At 41.0% G+C, this 15,681-nt stretch overlaps 1 long non-coding RNA gene across 4 annotated transcripts in view; it reads right to left on the bottom strand.

Moving 5' to 3' along the window:
• Positions 1–13,241, bottom strand: part of LOC104685854 — an 84,439-nt gene extending 71,198 nt beyond the window's left edge. For 2 of the 4 annotated variants that reach the window (XR_751206.4, XR_751207.4), the window contains exon 1: positions 12,872–13,238. This is a non-coding gene — a long non-coding RNA (uncharacterized LOC104685854). Of the gene's footprint in view, positions 1–12,871 lie in introns of all 4 variants that reach the window. The other 2 variants (XR_002044240.3, XR_751205.4) reach the window with 2 other exon arrangements.
• Between the last annotated feature and the right edge of the window lie 2,440 nt (positions 13,242–15,681).

Raw genomic sequence — 15,681 nt, 5'->3', positions numbered from 1 at the left:
TAATCTGAAAATCTAAATCTGCTGAGACTTTCTGATATCTTCTTAGAGTCGTGTGTCATATTACTTATGAATAGACTCAATTCAAAAGAAAGAATTTTAAATACCAAAAAATATTTTCTGCATTGTCATCTACTTCTCTGTTCGGTCTGTTCATCTCTTTTGCTCAAAATTTTTAAATTAGCAGACAAATTGGGTTGTGACCCATCCACGGCCTCCTCCCTGTAACAGATTAATGGCTGATCCTAGTGGATTGGCTATAAAATGCAATGGCTACAGTAGAGAATATACCACGCTTTCTCCTGTTACCAATTTCTTTGTGTATGGCGACAGATTATTAAAGTGAAACAGCAGGAAGATAAATGAAATTTTGTCTCCTTTCATTCTCAGCATCCTACTGAAATCTCCTAGTCCTACTAATGACTGCAGTGGATGAAAATAGGAAAAACCTTCCCGCAACAGAGAGAGAGAGAGAAGTCAAAGGGACTGGGTGCAGCTACTGATCATGCTCTAGATGAGTGACACTGGCTTATTTCCCACATTTCACAGTAACCATTAAAAGGATTTTTGCTTCCTTTGGCACTGGATGTATTTTACATATTTCAGTTGCAAGCTCTTTGGGGCACAGTTAGCTGCTAAATATGCTTTTCTAGTGTTAGTGCAACACAGCCATGACACACATCTTGAGACCTAACAAAAATCCAAGCAATAAGTAGTTACCAAGGAACTTTTTCCATGCAACAGTTTAGTTCTGTGAAAGACCATTTTCCCAAGCACTCAGTACAGTACTTGTACATTTGCAAATCACCAGGGTGCCAAAAGAAAATCTAATAATACTTAAAAGACAGAAATAAAACATGGGTTGATTGGCAAAAAAGCTATTAGAGAAATACTGGGCACCTGAACAAATCCCTGCATTCTTCTGTTTCCAAGCAGTTTCATCTTCCAAAATATTTTGCATTTCTTTTGATACTCCATGTGTATCTCTTAAGCAGCTTTTACAGCACAGCTAAAAGAGCCACCGCTATGAAAAAATGCTGCACCTGGGGAAAGTACTTCAAGGAGTGTAGACCCTAATCTGCAACCCTTTTCTCACACACATAATCTTCATAGCTTTGATTCTGACATGAGTAGGATTATTCATATAAGGGAGAAGAAAGATAGGCATGGGAACTTAAGAATTACACTAACATAGTAAAGCATTGTAAAATGACAACAAAAATGGCATTTAAACTCTCTTGAGTTATGCCTATTCTTTAGTACAGCAAAAAGGACGTAAATTGAACAAGTAGCTCTTATGAAGCTGCAGCCCGCAACCAAGCAGGACCTCGTAAAATGAAGGTACTGGAAACAAGCAGAGTGCACACAGAATGCCAAAAGTACTGTCCACAAGCTAGAAACATCTGAGAAGTCAGGAAGTACAAAGATAAAGTTTGAACTCCCATGAACTTAACTGACTTCTGTCCTGCAAAGAATATGAAAGCATATAGTAAAAGGGTCTTTGGTAGTATAAACAGAAAAAAAAAAAAAAAAAAACCACAAGGAAAAATGCTGAGCCACTGTGGAGGAAGGGTGGAAAAGAGATTAAAGACAACACAAGGAAGGCCTTAACTAAGGATTTTCCCACGGTTTTCAATCAGAAGTTTTTAGGTTACATTTAGAAACAAAGATAGGGTGAATGATGAGAATGTTGGTATGCAAATAGAAACTACCACAGCTAGCAAAAAGCTCGATCCAAAAAGTTAAATGCTTGAAGTCTGATTAATCACCATTGCACACTTCTAAAAATTTCTCTCACGTGTAATGCTGGTCCAGTGACAAATATTTTTAATACACCTTCTAGCAGGGAGTGAAGCTGAAAAATAGAAGATATGGTTTCTTTACTTACAAAAAATCTGTGAAGAAAAATAAGAGGAGATGGCAGTTGGGAAATTACAAGCTATTTCATTGGACCTCATTAGTATGAAAGGCTTTAAAATACATTTTGAGAGAGACAATATATAGAGACACAGAGGTAAATGAAAAATGGGATAAAGTGCAACAGCAATTTAGCAAGAGGACACCATACAAATCATCCATATAGTTTTCTTAGATGAGGTAGATGATTTTGGGAACAGATGAAGTGTAATAGATTTCATCTTTCAGGACTTTAGCAATGCATTTGACATCATGTTATATGCTATTAAGGAATCTGAGGACTAAGACTTTTTGCGTGGTTAAAAAAGAGCTAAAGGAGAAGTAATAGCAAGTAAGTGCCATTAAGAAGGTATGCATCAATTAAGACCAGCAGTGGATCTTCAGCATCCATTCTGGGGCCTCTGTTGTCCTTCCATAGCTCTTGACCACTGTGACTGAGGTAGAAGAGTACCTGCACACTCCAATGCCAGTAGAGTAGTGAAACTACAAATGGAGCGGCTTGAAGATGTGAGCCAAAGAAATGGGGTAAGCAGCAAGGCCCAGGGCACAAAATGAAAATACCTGGGATATGACCCAGCAGTGACTAATGAGGACTATAGGTTTCAACAGGAGAGTGACTAAACAGGTAACATGATGAAAAAGGCAAGTGAGGCCGTAGGACACACGAGGACAGGGATTTCCAGTAGAACCTGGGAGACAAGGAAATTCCCCCTCCAAAGATACTAACAGAGATGAGTTGTTTAGCCCAGCAAAAGAAGAGCTAACTAAGCATATAACAGCTGCCCAGAAACGCCTTGAGGAAGATGCCTCCAGGTAGAAGAAATATTACCTAATTCAAGGAGCAAGAAGAGCATGGTGGAGGAAGAGAGTGTACATGCCACACATTCATCAAGGCTGTACAGAAGGGAAACAGCTATAAGCCTATGAGTTTCTCAAATAGTCTCCCAGATAGAACAGTAAGGGCAAAATTACAGCCTTGGAGTTGGAGGTTGATACACAGTTGGAAGCATCACATGCTGTAACACCCCTTACAACTGCCGGGACCCATTGCTCGCATCCACTGGTCACAGAGTGTCCTTTAGCTCTTCCATTACTAGTGTGGTACTGATATTATTACTGCTTTGATGTTACTGGTTTCATTTTTGCGGACATATCCAACACACTTACCATTCCATTTTTCACATACACTTTTCATTACAAAATCCATGTAAAACTAATTACACAGATAAAGGCTTTGCGATAATGCAGGCTACTTGCAAGTAAAAATAAATAGAAAAGTGTAGAGCCCAAGATCATTTGAACACCTAGGGCTCACACAAATACAACATTAATAATAATAAAGTATTCTGTGAAATAATTAATTAATAATAATTATTTTGTGAAATAATCCAGGGAAAACTGCAGAATTGTTTTTAAATTGTTATTAGCTGCTTAGAATTTTGTCAGACAGGTGCTCCAAAGAGAAATTTAACAGAAACTGTATTTTCAGAACTTGTGGAGAGATACATTTCTCCTGAAGAGAGTGGAGATTTGGCACTTCATATGAGCAGAGATGATCTGGCCCAAACATTCTTGTTTGCAGATGATGACTACTATATTATTCACTTTGTCTTGGCACAGTCAATCTACAGAGGGAGTGCAGCAGAATAACAAAGCCTTTTCTCTATTTGCTGACAACATTTTTAGCACATCTAAGGAGAAATCTGAAGAACCATAGTAATTTCTACACCCCAGAAAATGTGTTAAGCAGAGAGAAAAGAACAGAGAGGATGTCAGTAGCTGCAAAATACAAAACAAAACACATTAAAATGTCTCCAAAATGGGAATGTGAGGTAATAATCCTTAAAATACATTGTAAGAAAGTATTTGAAAGAACCTTTCCAGGAAATAGTGCCTATTTACACCCATTAAGTTTACACTTATTTGAAAACAAATCAGTGGATACTTATACTGGGGATGAATCTAATCCTTGTATCCAAAATAATAAATTCAAGGGATTAGCCAGGACAACAGCATTTTTATCAAACAGAATTCATTTGTATCCATCCTCACATTGTCAGAAAAGTAGCTCTCTCCTAATTAGCAGATCTCGAACATTAACCTTTTGTCTTGACTGCAATCACTTCGATTAGTGGTAATGTTCAGCCTCCTCAAAACTTCTTTCATAAATTGACTATTCCCATGGTAACAGCTGCCACTTTCATTCTACAAACACCAAGAAAATGTGATTTCCTTTATATCAGTGGGCCAGGCTGGGGGTGCAACTTTGGCCTTTGTCAATGATTTTTTCAGACAAAACTGTTTATTCCAGAAGAAGAGGAAACAGGTGCAAGCACAATTCAGGAAACAGTTGTTGACTAGTCCACAAAGCAGGTTTGGCAACGCTTTGAAAGGAAGCTGTCAGACAGCCTACCTGCAAAGCCAATATGTTCTGTGGCTGCATGAGGGAAGGACAAGCACATTCAACAGCAGCCACCAAAGTTAAATCAATATTTTCTGTGGGTTGTTGTTTGGATGGCTTTTTTTTCCCTTTTTGGTTGTTTCTTCAGTGGCTCAACAAACAGTTGCAAGACATCAGCTTAATACCTGCACAAGAATAGTTGAGAAATGTAAATCAAGGGTTTTCATTCAAAGAATATTGAACTTTAGCCAAAAAGAACATCAATTCATTGCTGAGATGCTGACACAGCTTTAATGATCAGTGTCTTCATCTTCAATGCTCACACTGGTCTATAAACAAAGTCCTAATCTCAGTTGAAGTGAATTCCCAAAGTAGCACCCACTTTGGTGGGACCAGCAAACATTCACACACAAAGGCACTTCTTCTCCAGCAAGTCATGTGAAATTTTTCTGAAAGTTTATCAAACTGAGGCTTTTTCCAGAAAACCCATCTGTTGCATATGAACTCATCTGATACTTTCACCTTCTTTGAAACTGAAGGTTTCTAAGTCAATCTGTCAGGGTGAGAATGGATAAAGTGAGATTCACATCTACTTCTCCAGCAATACACTGAAAGAATCAAGTTTTCCCTTAGTCACAAATACAAGATTCTGTCAGAAAATAGAGCTGCAGTTTTCCAAAGTTAGCATTGCATGTTCGGTTTCTTAAATTGGTCTTGAAAATACATTTTTAATTTTTTAATTAAATTTTTAGCATTCACAAAAAGGACTGGCAGACAGCAAAGAGACTGAAAAATTAAACACAACTCTAGAAGCCTTTATTTTTTTCTTCTCCTTAATTCCTCAATAACCCTTTCAGCACCAGACCAGGTGTTTGCTTTTCTTGCCTTACATACATTTCACTCCAGACATACCAATCCCTGTTGTTGATTAGATGTTTTGAACCCCATTTGGCATTAGGCCTACTGTTTTCAGTCAAAACTATCAAGTGTTTGAGGACAGAAAACTCATGGATCTGCTTTTATGAAAGTGAACAGTCAATGGCTGCAGCTGTGCAACCTACAAAAACTCTGTCTCTGCTCATTCCAGCAGATGTTAAGATTGCTCAGAAATGGACTAATTTCTGACCCTCCTGTCTGAGCATTCATCATGCTTCTGTATCTGCAGGTTTTGTTGCCCTAAGAAGATACCAAACCCAATTCTAACAGTAAAGCCCATGGCTTCTCCCACTGTAGCCGAAAAGGAGAATGCCACTAGTTAGAAATGAATAGGAGGCTGTAAATATATTGCAAGCACTAAGATGGTGTATTTATACTTACATGAGTATCACAGACACTGCATGCCATTCAGACTCAAAACCTCACTCTGACACGGGATCAGAATCCAAAAGGGGCCAAATTAAATCTCTCAGCTCTGGGCTCACATTGGGAAAGTCTGGGTTTGAGTTTGTGCCCAGCATTGCAAGCTCATGTTTATTTTCACTCCTGTTCCAAAAAAAAAATTGGAGAATAATCCAGAACTGCTCATCCAGGAAAGATTCCAAAGGCTTGCCAAGTTCCAGACTACAGTCCATGGAAAAAACCTAGTGCACAGATTTGCTGCAAAGAGATGCCTCTATCCATGCTCAATTTGCACATGTTTTAGGGTGGTTCTCAAAAACAGAACAACCTTGGGAAAAGAAGGATGAGGGAATTAATTGAACCCTACCTGTGAATGCCATGAATACCCTTTAATGCAAAGGAATGCCAAAAAACCATTCAAAGTAAGCAAAATAACCAAAAATATTCAAAGTAACCAAAAAAGTAATCAAAAAATTACTGCAGATCAATGAAAAGGAGGAAATGGTTGGCAGAAAGGGTTGCCTGTAGGACTGGCAGTATCATGGTGACAAAATCATTTTACAGGACAACTCGTGTTTTGTAATCGTGCTACAGGCACCAGGATCATTAAGGTATTACTCCCACACCCCACAGTACTAGCCCACAGCCCATTTGGTGCCCCCTTTTGCAGCCTGGCCCATCTTCCACCTGGGAGAGGGGTGTGACTCTACCTGCATTAGCCCTGGTGTCAGGAGAGGCAGAGGAAGCAAGCAGTGCTCATTTTCCCCTTTCCTCAAGTTTGTTCTTTCTCTGCAGTAAAACACCAGAGCAGAGCAGCTGTACCTGTATGTTTTACAGGGATTTGTGGATCCTAGTGAGTTCAAGGACTGGATAGAGCCAAGCTGGAAAGTCCTATACTGCAGCATGATAGATAGAGAGGAGGGGATCCCAATTACAATGCCTTCCAAATTAAATCCTTAGAGGGTAAGTCCTGGCTTCTCTCCCACCACCCCTGCAACACCATTAGCTCAGATCTTACAGGAAACAGGCTAAGGAGGAGACTACTGTCCTGACCCACAAATCCTGTAAATCTCACTCACTCTTTGGCTCAGGAATATTAACAGGATTGCCATATTTAGTGTCTTTGCTATACCTAAAAAAAAAAAAAAAAAAAAATCAGTAATATGGGGGATTCAGTATGGGGTGTTGGTTTGTTTTCACACTTCTTGTAAGCGTCTCCAACTCCTGCAAAGCAGCACAGGCCCTTCCTACCTCATGCCAGGGAGACATAAACAGCATCCCTGCATCGCTCCTTGAGTTTTGAGGTTTTTTTGCATGCTTTCACCACATATTAATGGAACTTGTCCCACACCAATTGGTGAGCTAATTGCTGTCAAAGCAGGTGGTAAGACACACCTGAAAAAAATATTTGGTATCTTCATCTCATGTGAGGGGAATATAAGAGGAAAAGGATGTCTTTTCCATTTTCCGAGGCCTGAAACAAAAGTTAAAGCAAGCTTTTACGATCAGCAGAGTTTGAGGGACAATTATCCAGCTCCAGTGGATGCATACCTTGCACCTATCTCCATCTAATTCCCTTCTCTGTGGTTTATTTCCCTCTTGGGCATGCCATGTGCCAGGGGCTCATCGACTGACAGCATGCTATCAATCTGCTCCAGGCACCGAGCTCAGAGGCAATTCAAGATACCAAAACCAGGAGCAAACTCATAAGGTACTCATGATAAAGAGGTAACATTTTTTTCTACATTCCCTGCAGTTATCTTGTAGGGATGCTGGCACAGTAATGCCCTCAGTGGGAACCTACTGCTCAGTGCTAACTTCCCAGGGTTGGCCACCTAACAGATTCAAATAGAGATATAAATAGCACAGCTTTATAAAAATTAACAACAGCACCAGAGGTCTGTGTGAGGACCAGACCTCAAAACGTGACACTGCGGAAGAGATGCTGCACTGGAGCTGCTCAGGCAGAAGGCTCCGCATTTGGAGAAGGAAGAAGCGCTTGCCAATTGGCATTCCAGCAGTTAGTTGCTGGCCAAGATTTTCAAGGTTGAACTTTATACCCGTAGCTTCACAAAGGTCACACTTAGCAAACTGTTGGGGTTTAACAGACCAAGGATGCATTTGGCTCTTATTCCAAGGCTCTTTCCTTGATGTTAATATTGATGACACTGGAACAAACATCTCAAGAGCTGCACAGAAAGGCCAATGCACAAATGTGCTATACTCAACATATGGAAGAAGTCTGAAGCCTTTCAAACCACTTAATGAGAAAGCTGTGGATATCAACAGCAGAAGGAAAAATCTAAAATGGGAGGAAGAAGCTTATAGCCTACCATGCTGATTTATATTGTTAGAGGGGAAAGTACATAACAATGTATGTTGAGGATTTTCAAAAGTTGCTTTTATTTTTGGTTTTCTTTCAAAAATAGTGTTTCAATGAATATGCATCATGCTGGGTTTGTGGCACCGGTAGTGTGTTGATCACCATGGTACCTGAGCACTCAAGCCAATGATTAACCAGCAGAGCAAATGAAACAGAAGCTGAGAGCCAAAAGGCACTGTGACAAGCACTTCACAGAACTTATGTATGCCACTGCATCTCTGTCTGGACTTTTACTCCTTCAGGCTTTCCACTGTCTATCTTCCCTGCTCTTAGAATAACTAGATCTTTTTATCCAAACAGTGCTTAGGGATACACAGATCTCAGACTGGCCTAGGAGAAAGGAGGAGATTTAAAAAACCCAACAAACTAACTCAAAAAACCAATACACAAATATTTTCATCAGGAAAACATTGCTTAAGCATGCAGTAAGGAAAAAAATAATTTTCATTTCCATAAATTGATTATGAGTTGACAAACTTTGTTACGTCTGCCCTGCCATCAACCTAGCCCTTAAAATTACTTTTCTGAAGAAGGGAAACAAGTCTTTGCTCGCTGAGGAAATGACCTTTCAAGGGAATGATGCAGACCATACTTGAACACCACTGTTATTTTTATCTAATAATAATGAAAATAATACATAAAAACATATGGCTATGTGCCTTCTTGAAAAAGACCAGAGATTGCATCAGCCCCTCTCCACACTGCAAATAAGCAACAAGTTAACACAACTCTGATGATGTTTGTTTAACATATGTGCATATAACTAGTGTGAGCTTTTTCTGCCTTGTGATGCTTAAGCAGAGGCCTCTGGATTTTAGAAAAAGAAATCTTCTGTTGAATCATCTACCCCTTGCTGTTTTGTTTTCTGTACAAAGACTCTGAGGGGGACAGGAAAGCAGAGGGCCTTGCATGCAGGCCAACTTGACAAAGGTTAGATCCTTTCAGTACTGGGGAATTGTGCAACTATAATACAACCCTCACTGAAGAAGTTTCCTGTTTTCCATCACTAATCAAGGCAATGATACTGAATTCTAATTAAATTGGTGTCACGTGGAGTTTTTCCTCTTTACTTTAGTTGCTTCACACTTAGGAGGTAGTTACATCCAGTTTATTCTTTTAAAGAGGAGTAGGTTTTGGGGACAAGGCCCTACTACCAGCAATGAAAATGCAAGTGCTCACTTCCTAGCACAGGTACAATATGTTGTGCTACCACTGTGCCTCAGCAGCAGCAGCAGCAGTTTTGAAGTAGGTAAGAAGCACTGCACCACCCACCTATATTTGTGAAACTCTGGATTAAAGCTCACTCTAAGCATCGGCCTGATTCTGTTACTTCTCCTGTGTCTAAATTATATCCATCACTGTCATATGTAAAGATTCAGATCCTTTGTGCACTTCATCAGGCATTATAATCGAAGCTAATGAAAGACATGTTTGTTTAGCTGTTGTAAATGGCTTTGAAGATCTCGGTTTCAGCCAGGGTGATGAATTAAGGATGTCAGCTGGGCAAACAGTTTAATTTGGAATGAATTTAGCTAAAATGGATTACTGAGAAAGCAATATGGATTTTTCAAATTCATATTATTTCACAGATTTTAGCAGTAAATATTTCACCCCTTCTTACCATCTGAGTCACCAGGCATAGAACTGGAAGAGTCAGCAGTGACACCAGCTTCTCAAACACAAGACCAACTTAGGATACTATAAACAGGTGTGAAAAGCCACTTTTCAACTGCAGCAGGGAGTACAGCCCTCAAACAGTTATCGTTCAGCTGACTACATTTCTGCCCAATAGCAATTCTGTAAAGCAGCCCGAACATGGTAATCAAAGCATTTTATGACAAAACTCAGACACCAACAACTGAAAAGAACTATTCCATAACACCAGTTATTTATTAGAAGTACCTGGCTTTTATTCTCCCTGGTGCATTTTCAAATGAATTAAAATAATACCTTAAAGGGAAAGAAAATTATCTTTAAATAGTGCTGTTGTTTTGTTGGTTTGTTTTTTTTTTTTTCTATCCCAGGTAGTTTGGAGTCAGGAAGAATCCAAAATAACAGCATGACTGTTGAAAATTACAGGGTAAGGTTGGAAACCTCTAGAGGCCATCTAGTCTGGCCTCACTCATGCTCAAACCAGTGCCACCTTAGAACAGATCATTCAGAATTAAAGGGGAAAGAAAATAATTTAAAGCAAAAAGAAATACAAAAATTAAGTCTTCCTCGAGCCCCTTTTGCACCAGAAGGAAAAAGATGCAAGGAAATATTTTCTTGAAACATATAGCTCTTCTGTGTTGTTTGTAAGTAAATATGACCAACATGGAAAATAGATTAAAGCTGCCACCTTTGCTTGACCTAGTTCCCTTTCTGCCTTGATGCGGGTAACGTTTAGCACAACGTGTGGCAAACTCTGACTCAGCTGCCAGCACTCCTGTGCCACACTGCTGGCCAGAAAAGGCTAAGAATGCTGCATGTTCGGCTCCAGTGACAGGGAAAACGCTCCATATCACTCATTAGCAGTCTGCTCCAAGTTAATTAAGGAACGGAGCCGACAGCTGCTGAAGCGGGTTCCACCCCATCTTTCCCTGGGAAAGCAAGGCCTCCAGAGCAGGGCCTGGACTCTACAGCAAAGAAGAATAGGGTGGGGGAACCTTGCAAGATCTCAGTGAAACCCAGATGACTCATCAGAAAGTAAAGCGTTTCTATTTTGGCAAGAGGCTGAAATAGCAGCCCTGGGTTGTGCCGCAGCACAGCAATAAATGACCCTAAGTGCCTGGGACAAAATCCTGCACACACTGATATTCCTAACAGCAGGGGCTATTTCACATCTCATTAAGCAAAGGGGTTTACATGACAATTAACACATTAATTAGCAGCATCTTTTTCACAGGTGAAACATAGGCTTGAGATTTCAAGATTTTTAGACAACAGTTCTGTGAGGGAAAATTAAGGAATAGTTTATTATGACTCAAAGTGACAAAGATTTACAGGCAGAACTGGCATAGGAGTATGTTTTCGCACTGAAGGACACTGCAACCTGGTGATGGCCTTTCCCATAACTTCCACGGAAGGAGCACCTCCTCATACAATCTGCACTCTGCCATTCAAAGCCCAGCCCTTGGCATGGGCGAGCTGCCAGGTGGGCCCCTTCATGAGCTGACCATAAACAAGCCTAATGTACCACAAAGTCACACAGGGACAAAGCAAGGGCTGGACTTCAAGGAGCAGTAGATCCCATTCCTCAGCCCCAGCCGCTGACGTGTGTGGCTCCCCACTACAAAAATCTCCTTGACTGTATTTATAGAGATATAACGCTAAAAAGCAACTCTGCTAATTTCACTGAAAATAGCTATCAGCTATAAGAGAATGTTTACTGCCCTAGAGCTTCACATCTTAGATACAGAGTTAATAATTTCTACCAGAGACCGCTTTAAAGAAGAGTTGGCACTATTAAACTGCATGAATATTTCTCGCTGAGGTTTTTGTTCAATACTATCTTTAATTTCTATTATCTTGTGAGAGGATGGATTTACAAGTATACAAGAAGATGTAGAATACTGGAAACTGAATGAAAGGAAGAAAAAATTGGAAATTGGAACTTGCAGCTTTCAAGATCAGGTGGATTCTGATATTCATTGGGTCCATTCCCTATCAGATGGATGTTGCCAACCCATGGGAAATAGTGAAATGCTTTGTATATGTTATCTTTCACCTCCCTCAGGTACATACTGCAAGGAAGCTGTGTTCTAAACTGTGTATAAACTAACAAAAAACCCACTAATCTTTTACATGTTTTGGCCCTCAAGGCACAGATGAATCACTATGTCATAGCCTTACCAATCATAGCACTCACAAAATAAATCCAGGCTCAGGAGGAACACCAGATAACTTGTCCTTTAACTAGCTTTTAAATGCTGATGTGTTGTTTCAGAATATGATTTATTTCTTTTATTTATCAGCCTGTCTTGTTTCAAATGGGTACTGTCTGACTGACCTCTAGATACCCTTGCATTTGCTCTGTGATATCCCCAGAATGTCAATGCTTTGATTCTTCATCTTTCATTTCCCAGACATTTCTTACTGGTCACTTCTGGTAGCGGTGGCAGCTGAAGTGAAGTTTATCCTCTGATAATCTGTACTGCTTTAATGGTTCCCGGCATCCCGAGGATATTTTCCAAGTGTTATGGTGACACCAGCTGAGATCTTGGCAATAGAAAAGTGTTTCATGTGTTTATTTTCTAACTTAGTCTCTTGTGGCTTTTTTTGTTTTCCCAAGCCTCTGCCACCCCCTTGATTTCTATGGCTTAATGCCTTTTGTTATTACTATATTCTTTGTTATCACTTCTTAATATCTTTCTGATTACAAAGCTTTTGAAAAACCTGAGGGCATTCCTACTATGCATCCAAAAATCTCTTAATAAATTTCTCTAAACCTCTGAGCCACATTTGTCCAAAAGCTGAGCAAAAATCCCCTCTAGAAGGAACAACAATAGTCACATCTTATTTATATATTTCTCTGTAAACTAGAGTCAAGGAACTATAGCACATAAACCTTGTAAAATGATGAGCATGTTTCAAACAGTTCTAATACAAAATATGACACATAAAACAGGTCACCGGTTTTAGCATGTCTCCAAAATAACATATGCTTGGCAATGCTTATCCTTGTAGCATCACTATCCTCTTTTTTCCATGAGAAAATGAATCTTGCACAAGCATGCCCGAAAAAGCAAAATTCTCATATAATTTCAATCGCTCACTCAGTTTGTTCATGACTTTTATACAGCTGACTGAACATTTATTATCTCACATGAAAGAGAAACCCTGAGTTTGCTCACCTTGGTCACCTGCAGGATCTTTGAAATGCCTCCTCTTCTGTTTCTTCCGAAGAGTACGTTTCCGCATCTCCCAGTCCATTCCCGAGTCCACTGAACATGCAGACATCAATAAGTTCTGGCTAAGTTATCCTACGTAACTCTGAAGAAAAAAGGGAGACTTGCAGATGCTGCAGAAGGTCTTCTTTACTCTCTTTGAAATTTTGTTTTCTTGGTGGTCTGTCACAGCCGGGTCTCCGGTAGTAAACTGAACAACCTATCCTCCTGGCTCTTCTTTTCTTCTTTTTCTTTTCTGTAAACACATAATCAGGGCTTCAAATCCTTTAGGCATCACAAACTGTATTTCTCTATTGCCCTCTACTGACTGCTGGCTCCCGCCGCCTTCCCGGAGAAGTGGCGAGCAACAGATCCGCGGTACGCGCTCCCCGCCGCCCGCCCCCGGATCGATAATGATACACGATGACCAAAAGTCAACACAAATCATTCTATTTTTTCCTTTGTTACAAAACACCAGGCAAGATTTACAGCCTGTTGGCCAGCCGTGGTAGCTACAAAACACTAAACAACAGAAGCAGGAAGCAGTTCGTAACATGGCTCTGCTAACGTGGGCTTTTTTTTGGTGAACAAAAGCCAGGAAAAAGTAGAGACGAATGTGTTCTGCCTTGAAATGCGGATGAATTCATCCCACTGATGCCATAAATACTGTGCCGGGGATCTGAGGGTTGTCTGGTTTTAAGGGTTTGGTCCTGCCAACACTGGATGCACAGAAATACTGCCTTTTGATGGGAGTTGTGCCGGAAGGGGCTGGTGGAGAGCCATGAATTTGAGGCCATGGGTTTTGGCCATTCCCCCTTTGACTCTAGAGCTTTGTTTAGCACATTCAGCACCACACCTAACATGGGAAAGCCTCATGTGATGGGACCCGGGACGAGACACACCACCCTGTGTGTGGATGGCACTGGGAGTGGCCGTTTGCCCTGCTTTTTGGACAAAGATGATCTATAACGCAAAGAGAATCCAGCAAACTAAGATAAGAAAAGGAATGGCCCAGTGTTGTCTCAGGAGCAGGAGAAAAAGAGTGTACAAGCATTTCAGCCAGACTGGAAGAGACTGAGGGAGAAAAAGGCAGGGATAAAAAGAGTGTAAGAGTGAAGGTGGAGGTGGGGGGGGGGTAATAGAAATGAATCCTTTGCATTGTGTTAGTCACTGCTTGGTAAGTACAGCACATGCCTGTTAATCAGGTCACTCAGGCACTTTTTCTCACAAGAAAAAGTTAATCCACGGTGCTGGTGCAGATGCTCGGGCCCACCTGCACCACTCCAGGGGCAGGGAGCAGTCAGGTCCCAGCTCCAGGCAAAAGAAGAAATCCCTAGCACATTTCTCTTTAGCTAGGCAAAAGCTGGGAAAAAAACGTGGCACTATCTTGCCTCACCATTCTTCCTCTGCAACCAACTTCCCTAGGGAACAAATGTGCTTAAAAAATTATAAAAACAGACCCACCCCTCAATAAAGTGTTGGAATTATTTTTGCTTACTTGTGTTCAAAAAGTACTTTCATTTTCTCCCTCCATTATAATAAATGGGAATATTTCACTTGCCAAAAAATCTGTTGACTGATGAACACTGGTTGTGTTTTGAACAGATATTATGTGACATCCCTGCTCTTCCACTCAGAAAAGGTAAGAGTTTACTCAAAAATTAGGATGAAAAAAGCCAGCAACACAGCAACAAAAATGTAATACTGAAAGGTTCATTGAAAAAATTAGTTTCAATTAAAAAATAGAGTCAGCAGAGGCCCTAATTGTAGCTATTATGAACATATCATTAACAAGTCTGGATTTATTGACTGTGCTGTAAAGCTCTCTTAAAGGAAGTCTTGAAATTCCTTTTTCTCCCTTGCTTTTCTGCTTCTAAAGTCCTCGGCTACTCCATGTCAGAAAATAAGAAATAATTATATTTATTCAAATTCCTTGATAGAATATTGAAGCCTGATCAGCTGAATACCTCTCCTAAATGAACACCATTACCAATAGATCAAAGGATAAAAACGTCTAGCAAATGAACAGGGCCGAGGGAATGAATAAAACACAGATCAAACGGTGAAAAGCTGAAGGTTTGGTTTTGGGGCTTTGGGGGGGGGGAGGTGAGGGGAAGGAGGGAGGTTGTTTCTTTTTTTTTTTTTTTTTTAATGGAAACACATTTGCAGAGTGATAAAGTATGCAGTCGCCAAAATTCACGGGAAAGGCACCTCAGAGAGGGTGACAGATGAAGTTCAGCACTGCTGAGCATCAGGAGGATTTCTGGAGATGCTGCAGCAGATCTTTCACCTGACAACCCCTCACAGAGAATCTGTGATTTTTTGTTTTGTTTTTTTGGTGTTGGTTTTTTCCCCACAGAATCACAGAACTGGTAGGGTTGGAAGGGACCTCTGGAGATCACCCAGTCCAACCCCCCTGCCAAGGCAGGGTCCCCTGGAGCAGGTGACAAAGGAACGCATCCGGGTGGGTTTGGAATTTCTCCAGAGAAGGAGATTCCATGACTTCTCCGGGCCAGCCTGTTCCAGTGCTCTGCCACTCTCAACGTAAAGCGGTTCTTCCTCATGTTTTTTCCCGAAGGTAAACGTTTCCTTTCCTACGGGAAAAACTTTTCACACTGCTGAGGACACAAGCGGGTACCGCGCCCCGAGCGGGCGAGGGGCGAGCTCGGCTCCGCCGGACCCCGCCCGCGGCCGCCAGCCCCGGGCCCACAGGCGGGGCCCCGCCGCCCTCCAGCGCCAGCCCCGGCCCTGCCCCTCGCCCGGGGCCCGCCCCAGCC

The sequence above is a fragment of the Corvus cornix genome, chromosome 2 (assembly GCF_000738735.6).
Source record: "Corvus cornix cornix isolate S_Up_H32 chromosome 2, ASM73873v5, whole genome shotgun sequence".
In the NCBI taxonomy this organism is placed as follows: domain Eukaryota; kingdom Metazoa; phylum Chordata; class Aves; order Passeriformes; family Corvidae; genus Corvus; species Corvus cornix.
Note: the sequence above shows the minus strand (reverse complement) of the source record. Positions and strands in the feature narration are given on the sequence as shown.